The sequence below is a fragment of the Pinus tabuliformis genome, chromosome 3_2, assembly GCF_031772625.1.
Source record: "Pinus tabuliformis cultivar Carrire ecotype Pingquan chromosome 3_2, CPIR1, whole genome shotgun sequence".
Lineage (NCBI taxonomy): Eukaryota > Viridiplantae > Streptophyta > Pinopsida > Pinales > Pinaceae > Pinus > Pinus tabuliformis.
Genome location: NC_142302.1, coordinates 847,850,260 through 847,860,127, shown reverse-complemented (window position 1 = coordinate 847,860,127; position 9,868 = coordinate 847,850,260).

The window sequence follows — 9,868 nt, the reverse complement described above, 5'->3', positions numbered from 1 at the left end:
GGTTTCTATTTCTATTGGAGCCTAAATTCATGCAATGTTCAGATTGTAGGTTGGCCTACAACACTTATCAAAACAATAGGTTCCATTCCCATTGTAGTTTTTGATGCCTACTGCATCCATTCTAGGATTGATGGTCAACATGCTTCATACAAAACAAGAAGCAAGGAGATCGTAGGCATTGCACAAATTTTCCCATATGTCCCTTATAACACTTTCTTCATCATAAGCGGCTAAGCCTGGTGAAGCCAATTGCACTTCCCCAAAACATCTCTAAGGGAATCTTCCAAGCATTGTGGAGGAGGCATTTGAATGCAGTCCACATATAGAAGCATGCTTCAATTAACTTTAATGAAGTGACAAATGAGTACCAGCTTTAGCTCAACAAATTTTATATTGTATTTATTAAAGGATGGGTACTCACATGAAGTCATTTAAAGGTATCAATCAATAGTAAATAGGCAGAAACTTTTGCAAGCCAATATTCCTGGTAATCTACTCTATCTCCAACAAGAACATAACTTTCACATAAAACCAAAATACATTAAGTTTTGAAACAACCATTCACATAGTTCTGCACATATTTCGCTTTCAAGATAGCTCACTGCCTGCATTTTGTTCTATGTGGAGGGATGAGGTAACCCTCAAGTCTTGCTCAAGGACACTTCAATATGCCCAATATTTAGATCCCATGGCTTATTTAGGATCTATATAAGTTTTAGGAACTTGCGGGAGGAATTTATGTTGTCCATTCTACACGCCTTTTCACTTTATTTTTTTTTATTCTCTATTGTTTGTAAATATTTTCCTATAAATATAAGACATATTTTATTCAAAAGAAGGAAGAAGAATAGATAAAAATCTATCATTGAATTCATTAGAACAAAGTTTGGCTTTGATTGTCTATATACAAGGTGACTGTAAACCACAAGGAGAAAGTTGATAGGTGCAAGGTGCTAAATAAAATGCGTTCAATGTAGAGGTATAAATATATAGGCAAATGAAATCTCTCTGAAGTCTGTCAGCAGAAAGACATTGTCCAAGGAGTCAAGTTGATCTATAAATATAATATGCATATGGCCTCTCCATTTCTCCAACACGGATCCTTTGTGGAATTAATAAATTCAACAGGTGTCTCTGCAATTCCTTGAATGACAGATTACAACAATGCATATAAATTCCTTAACACTAACCTTGTCTTTGTGTTATGCTTTCAATTATTTATTTTATGTGTGGCATATCCAGAGAACCCAGTTTCTAATACATTGATTTCCAACTATTAAATAAGGTTATTTCATTTCAAAACATTCACAACACTTCTATGCTCATTAATAAAACAAAAGAACAACTATATATATTGTTCGATTAGACACAAACATCACAGTGAGAATTATCCTTCAAGGCAACGCTGAATTTATGGTTCTTAATTTGAAGAGAAGGAAATGGGGATTTAAATATGCACTTGGTTTGAAATATGGTATCCAACCACCAACACTGCATTAAATAAGAACATAAGCACTCCAACATTAAATAAGAATAGTAGCACTTTCCTCAAGTTTCAACATCAACATCACCAAGCATTGACACATTTATATATTCAGATGAGGGCCAACAATTTAAATGGGAGTATCTACAGACCATCTCATTTTCTGCCCTCCATCTCATCAATTAACAAATTAATGATCAAGTATTTGTTTACAAAAAAAATATATGAAGTGGCATATATACACCGATTTTTCATGTATGCTTGTTTTGCAATTTACCATACCATGCATTTTCCAAAGACTGCTCAGTTCTGCTTATGTTCAATTTCAGAATAGGGGTCCAAAAAAATAATATTTTTCAGTGCATAATTGATATATGGAGAATTATATAGCTTGAAATACATCCATAATACATATACATTAAACAAATGGGTATATCGCTCACATGGTTAGTCACAGAATTAAGAATACTAGACCAGTTTTTTCAAAATCAAACCTAGAAAATATTGGCGTCGTTATATTGCTCTTTTGTTAACCATGTGGTCACACATATCATGATGATGCTACCTTGTTTTCTCCAAAGTAAGTGTGCCATATTTCAACATTACTTTTCAAATCTCACTGAAAAACCACCTCTCTGCTGACATAAATGCTTCCTACTAACTGTGAATTAAGTAAAAGGCATTGGTTATGTGATGCTTGAATGTTTTTTATAAGCTCTAGACAATATGCTCATTTTGAGAACGTAATAGAGTCGCCATGTATGTGCTTTAATTTGGACTGATCTAAGCATATACGACATCACTTATGGAGATAATGTTTCACAGGCTATCCAGATATTTCGAAAAACATTGTGGTTATTCGATTTGGAACGTTTGAATTCATAGAAAGACCAAGTCCTACATGAAACCAAAAGATGGGTTATGGTAACCATTTAGTTGCACCCATGAGCATTATAGGATAAATATGGCATCTCACTGAATCAATAAAAGGACCAAGTTTTCCATGAAACTTAAAAATGGGTTATGCTTCCCATATAGTTGCACTGATGGGTATTATATGATAAATGTTAAGAATGTGGATAACAATTTCCTCAAACTTGCATCTTTATGCCAACTGGCATTTATCTGAAAGAATGTCAGACAAATTTTTTTATGAAGCATGCTGAAAAAAACATTGGCCAACTACACATCAGAGACAAAGTAAATATTGTCCAGATCTCCAACAATATCTTCATTCACCTTGTAGAGAAAGAGACAGAAATGGTGGCAACACTGCTTGATGTGCCCTCTTTCTCCCACTGTGATGGATGAGCAGAAATCCTAGCCCCAGTTCTCATCAAAAACTCAACGCAAAGAGGTGGATCTTCTACTTTAGTATGTCCTTCCAGCATCAGGATCACTTTATTCATTGAAGGCCTTACTTGTGCATCCTCCTGAATACAGTAGAATGAAATTATGATAACTCTTTCTATCTGTTTCCACTTGTAGTCTACCATATCTCCCAGTTTCAGATCAACGACATTCCTGATCTTTCCTTCCTGAATCATACTAATTGCCCATGAAGGAAAAAACTCCATCTCCTCCTGCTGGGACAGGTCTAAATTCTTCCTCCCACTGATTATTTCTAACAAAACCATGCCAAAACTGTAAACATCACTCTTGTCTGTGGCACAGGCATGCAAAATCCATTTAGGAGCTAAGTACCCAGGAGTCCCCTGACACGAGTAAATGAGTGGCTCTGAGCCCTGTCCATTAACTTGGCCAACCCAAAATCTGCAAGTTTGGCTCCAAAATTCTCACGTTGTTGGTATAAAACAAACCATACAACCCATTCTTTTTAGTGAGAAAAATTATGTCATGTCTAAAAAAACAAACTATATAATCCATTTACTTGGTGGCATAATGCAACCCATCCTTTTTAATGAGGACAATTATCATGTTTAGAAAATGAAAACCGTACAATCCATCTACTTGATGGAATAATATGAATCATACAACCTATCACTAAAATTGGTGGTATAATGCAAACAATGTAACATATCCTTTTTATTTGGTGGTATAATACAAACCATACAACCTCGTGACGACAATTATGTCATGTCTAAAAAAGAGAAATCATATAATCCATTTACTTGGTGTTATACAATAAATCATACAACCCATCATTTTCAATGAGGATAGTTATGTAATTGTTAAAACATTCAATTGGTACAATATAAATTATAAATTATCCTTTTTAGGACATTTAAGTCATTATTTTTGTCATTACTACCTTGTTGATTTTCTAAGTGCAATATAAACTAGCACAATATTTCTAAAATAACTAATAATTACTTTTGATGGATCTTCTTTTAAATCATTCCAATGTATCATTCAACAATTATACTTCATAAATTCAACCATAAGAGAACAATAGAATAGTATAGATCACAATGCACAAGAGAAGACAAGATTTACCCTGGGAAAACCCACTAAGGGGAAAAACCTAGTAACCTTTTTAATAGAGAAATTCTTCGATTCAACAAGAGACACACCTAGACCTATGGTCAAACATGGTTAACCCCTTTAAGTCAAGCCTCCCAACATGATCCAAAATTTTCTTTTCCTAACCTGAACCAAAATTTCAACCCTCCTACAACTGCCAGAATCCCAGAATTTCGACCCCCAGAAACTGCCCAGAAATTTCAACCCTTGCAACAAAAACTACCCATAAATATGAAAACTGCAGAGAGAGAGAGAGATCAAATTCATCATTTTCATCCTCTTTGTCCTTCTTGATCTTTGCTAGGATGAACAGAAATTATCTTCTTGAGACATTGCAAACTGGTGTTGAGAAAATGCAGTCGAGGTACATTTATATAGTGATTTGTTGGGTTGAGGTGTGTCCTTTTTCTAGACTGACTTGACAAACTTGGAACGAAAAATTTTATTTTCAAAATTCAAATTTTCTTATTTTAAAAGTCACAAGGGGACTTTGACTCAAAATATATTTTCTTTTGACTCTAGCATTTAAAATATGTTTTAAAATAATCAATAAAAATACATCAAGTGGCCAAATATACATTATGAAGATTGACCATAGTTACAAAATTCAAAGCTCCCTCTTAACTAGGAAGGTATTCATAATGATTGTCATAGATGTTCTCATGGTGAAAAATTTCTCTAATAAAAGGTTATATCAAAACATCATCAACATCATCATCTACCATCAGCATTTTCTAGTGGCCATATTCAGGGTGGTACCAAACCCATGTCTTATCATTAACATTTCAAGACTCGCTCCTCTAGAGTGATTGGTCCTCAAATCTAGGACTCATTCTTCAATAATGATCGGTCCTCAAATCCAAAAGCCTCTCACTAGGCTAAAATGTTGAGATGCCAACACAACTAGCAAGCACTCACTCACACTTCTTGGTGAGCATTCTTGGCCAAGACCTCACTCCACCCCTCCTTGGTTAGTGATCAGGTCTAGATGTTGAAGGGACCTCACACCACCCTTTCCTAGTGAGTGATCAAATTTAAATGTTGAAATGCCTTATTACATCCTTCCTTAGTGTGTGATTGGGTCCAAATACTGAAATACCTTAGTACACCCTTCCTTGGTGTGTGATTGGATCCAAATACTGAAAGACCTCATTACACCCTTCATTGGTGTGTGATCGGGTCTAGACCTTACTCAACCCTTCATGGTGAATAACAGGGTCTCCTCACCGAGAGGCACTCACTCAACCCTTCATGGTGAATAATCGAGTCTCCTCACCGAGGGGCACTCACTCAACCCTTTTTGGTGAGCACTATGGGCCTCTTAGTCCATTCTCCCTATCAGAAGAATGTCCATCCATGCTGGTATCAAATCAACACTCCCTCTCAACGATAGGGGTAATCTCCACAAGACGCAACTTGTCTTTGAATTACACAAACTTCTCTCTAGGAAATGGCTTCATCAGAACATCAGTTTTCTGCTCATCAGTCGAGATGTAATTGAGCCTTATTATTCTCCTCTATAACATGTCACGAATGTAGTGGTACTTAGTTTCAATATGCCTCGACCTGTCATGGAACACATAATTCTCTGAAAGCTTCACACAACTTTGATTATCATAATATATCATAGTCGGTTCCAGCTCTTGGTTGAATAGTTCTACAAATAAATTTCAAAGCCACATTGCTTCAATGCATGCTTCATTAGCTACAATATATTCTATTTATGCAGTGTCGAGTGTGTTGGACATACTAAGAGGGGGGTGAATCAATATTTATTTTAAATTGTTATTTTTACCAGTTATATTCTTCACAATTTAGTCAGAGAAACGTAGAATAATGATTTTATTAAGTATAAATAAGTGAATACAATAATTGTTGAGGACACTGACCCTTCAATGTTCCAAGCACCAACCTGTACCTAAGCACCAACTTGGACTTTTAATGAGGTTCCGAACTCTAGGGCTTCGACCCTATTCCTTTCAAGGCTCCTACCTTGTGTTTAGGGGCACCAACCCCTAGGACACCAATCCTTTTGTTTTTTTTTAGAGAGAATAAGAATAATACTTACTTGAATGTCTTTGACAAATTCTTCACTGTACAATCAGATCCAAAGACTCTGTTGCTGAATCACCTTGTTGTACTGTGTCAACATGCTCTTATTTACCAATCCATCATTCAAGAGATTACTTCATTGTTCAAAGGTGAGCTCTCACTATGTTGTCTTCAATTCTGGGCTTCACTTAATCAACTAATTGTTCACAAAAATCTGAGTTCCACTGTGTATAAGAAGCTGCTCAAAATGGAGTTGTGGACACTCTGCAAGCATATAGGCACCACACTTCAAGTATAGAAAGTGATCTGCACTATGGAGCTGAGATTATAGAACCTTCAATCCGCCTTTCTTATCATAACAATCATTGCCAAGAGATAGACTTGTAGGAGACCAGGAGTTAGTTCTGAAACAGGCTGAGAAATAGATAGTCCTGAAGGAGGCCGAGAACTAGTTCTGTAGGAGGCCCAAGAAAATAGTCCTAAAGGAGGCTGAGGAACAGTTCTATTGGAGGCCTGAGAAATAGTCCTGAAGGAGGCCAAGAAGCAACCCTGAAGGAGGTCGAGGAAAAATTCTGTTGGAGGCCTGAGAAACAGTCTCTTTAGTCATTGAGTTATAGCCTTTCTTCCTCTTCCTAAAAAGTTCACGAGATGTGAACCTGTGGATGCCTTTAATCTTCATTGATGATTGAACCGATGACGGAATAATGAATTCTAATGCCTAATATATAGTGTTTCTGTAATGGTGAATGAAGAGTCATGTCTTTACAAACAGGCCAACATGAGTACCCTTATGTATAGGTCAACTCATAAGTAAATATATAAATTTTGACTTAAAAATTCATTTTCTCATTATTCACCAGGAGTTTGGAGGTGAGTAAGGGCTCATTGGAAAGAGGAAAAAATCCTCTTTCATATGGCATGGAAATTATTAAGAAGATATTCCTCTAAGGTGGTGACACATATTTTTCTTTATCACTGCCTTTGAGTTATTTAGCGCAGAAAAGGATTAGGACAGTGTGGCTTTGTTATAGGAGTCAAGTCATCATGAAAGTAGTGCAGTGATGGTGTAGTAATCCATAGGAGAGTGATTAGGGCAATGTGGCTTCATTATAGGAGTCAAGTCATCATGAAAGTAGTGCAGTGATGGTGTAGTATAGGAGAGTTCAACTGACATATTTTCCATCAATGACAATTATTAACCAACAATCTCTCCCTTTGTCATTGATGGAAATATTTCTTCATTATATCCCCCTTTAACATCAATGGCAAATCAGGTGCCCAAGTACTCCCCCTATCAAATTGTTTCATTTTTCATGTTGCTCCCCCTGACATGCCGCTCCTACTCTTGTGAAGATGATTATTTAATGGGACACAAGAGAAATAACCCCCATCTTTTGGCAAAGGTTTTCAAAAGCTTTTTGTGGAAGAGGTTTTGTAAAGATATCTGCAATTTGCTCTTTTGTATTGATGTATTCCAGCTTGATCTTTTTTTCAGCAACCTGTTCATGGAGGAAGTGATATTTGATTGGAATATGTTTGGTCTTTGAGTGCATTATTGGATTCTTTGAGAGATTGATGACACTAATGTTGTCACAATAGATGGTGATTGGTTGTTTAGTTTCTATGTTGAAATCCTTCAAAGCTTCCTTCATCTATAGTATCTGTGTACAAAAATCTGCAACAACGATATGTTTAGCTTCAGCTGCGGAAAGAGATATAGATGATTACTTTTTGATGAGCCAAGATACTAGACAATCTCCCATGAAGAATGCATTTTCGCTGGTACTTTTTTTATTGTCCATGCTTCCAACCCAATCAACAACAGTGTAAGTTGTCACTGTAAGAGTTGTGCTTTTGGGATACCAAAGACCAAAGTTAGGAGTTCCTTTCAAGTATATGAGAATTTTTTTCACAGCCAACAAATGGGATTGCTTAGGATTTAATTGAAATCCTCCCACCATTCCTACTACTTGCATAATGTTGGGTCTTATAGCAGTTAAGTATAGGAGAGCTCCAATTATTAACCTATAAACAGTTGCGTCTATCGAGGGGGATTCATCTTCTTTGCTCAATTTGCAGTCTGTGGTCATCAGTGTGCTCATAGGTGCATAGTCTTCCATCCCATATCTTTTAAGCATGTCTTTAAGATATTTTTCTTAATATATGAACATGCATGTTGTGGTTTGAGATACTTGTAGTCCAAGGAAATAAGATAACTCATAATCATCGACATTTCCAACTCTTTTGACATATTTTGAAAAAACTCATGGCTCATCTCATCATCATTGCTAGAAAAAATCAGATCATCAACATAAACAAGAGTGACTAGTAATTTATCCTCGCCCATCTTCATGTAGAGATTACTTCCTGCCACCCCCTTTTTGAAGCCTTGTTGTTGTAGATAGTGATCCAATCTTGCATACCAAGCTCTAGGAGCTTGTTTCAACCCATATAATGTCTTTTTCAACTTAAATACAAAGTCTTTTCCTTCTGCTAGATCAAACCCTTCTAGTTGCTCCATGTGGACTTCTTCCTTGAGTTCCCCATTCAAAAATGTTGATTTTGCGTCCATTTCATATACTTTGGATCCTTTTAAGAAAGCAAATGCCAATAACATCCTTATAGCTTCCATATGAGCTACCGGTGCAAAGGTTTCTTCAAAGTCGATTGTTTCAATTTGTGAATAACCTTTACAAACAAGCCTTGCCTTATTTCTGATGATTTGTCCATATTCATTCATTTTGTCTTTGAAGACCCACTTGGTTCCAATTATATTTTTATCCTTTAGACGAGGTACCAACTCCCTTGTCTCATTCTTCTCGATTTGAGACATTTCTTCTTCCATGGCTTCCACCTAATGAGGATCCTTACTAGAGTTAGTAAAAGTTCATGGTTCTATCATAGATAGGAGAGCAACATCATCTTTCCTTCGTGTACTTTTCATCCTTCTTTGGGTTTGTATTCCTTCATCTACATTTTCAATAATCTACTCTTATAGATGATGCTTTTGGAGGAATTTCACTTTTGAAGGAGTTTGAGATGGTTCATTTTGTTTTTCTTGATCTTTTTCCTCTTTTGTTGACTCTTCTTCTTCGAATTCTTCAAGGATATGATCTTCTTCATGGACTTTACTTTCTTTTTCTAGAAGGGATACATCAATTTTTACATCAATGTTTTCTACTACTTTTCGTAGTCGATTATTGTAACATTTGTAAGCTTTGCTTCTTGTAGAATATCCAAGTATCCCTTCATCGACTCAAGAATCAAATTTTCCTGGTGAGTCATCATTGATCTTCATAAAAAACATAGTTACCGATCAAACAGGAACTATTACCTTAAAATAGGTACTCTAGCCCAAAAATCCCAAAAAAACATGAAAAAACAACCCAAAAATAAAAAGTGTGGATTCTGTATCACTATTTTTTTAGAGTAAATTTTCAATATTTTTTAAAAATAATAATAAAAAACAATAAAAGTCATTTTGTTTGGTGCAAAAAACACCTTGAAATCGAAAAGTGTTGATGCCAGAATAACATATTTTTTTTCAAGGGTACATTTTCAACATTTTTTAATAATGATGTTAAAAATAAAATATCATGACTCTGAAAAACTTTAAATTTCCAATGATTTTCAAGCATGACATTAACGATAAAATATCACGTCTTTGAAAAGCCTTAAAATTCCAATGATTTTTAAGCATGACATTAAATTTAAAATATCACTTCTTTGAAAAACCTTAAAATTCCAACAATTTTCAAGCATGGTGCTAAGAAAAAATATTTATAACTGTTTTCAACCATAACATTAAAGATAAAATATCACAACTTAGAAAAACATTAAAATCTTGAC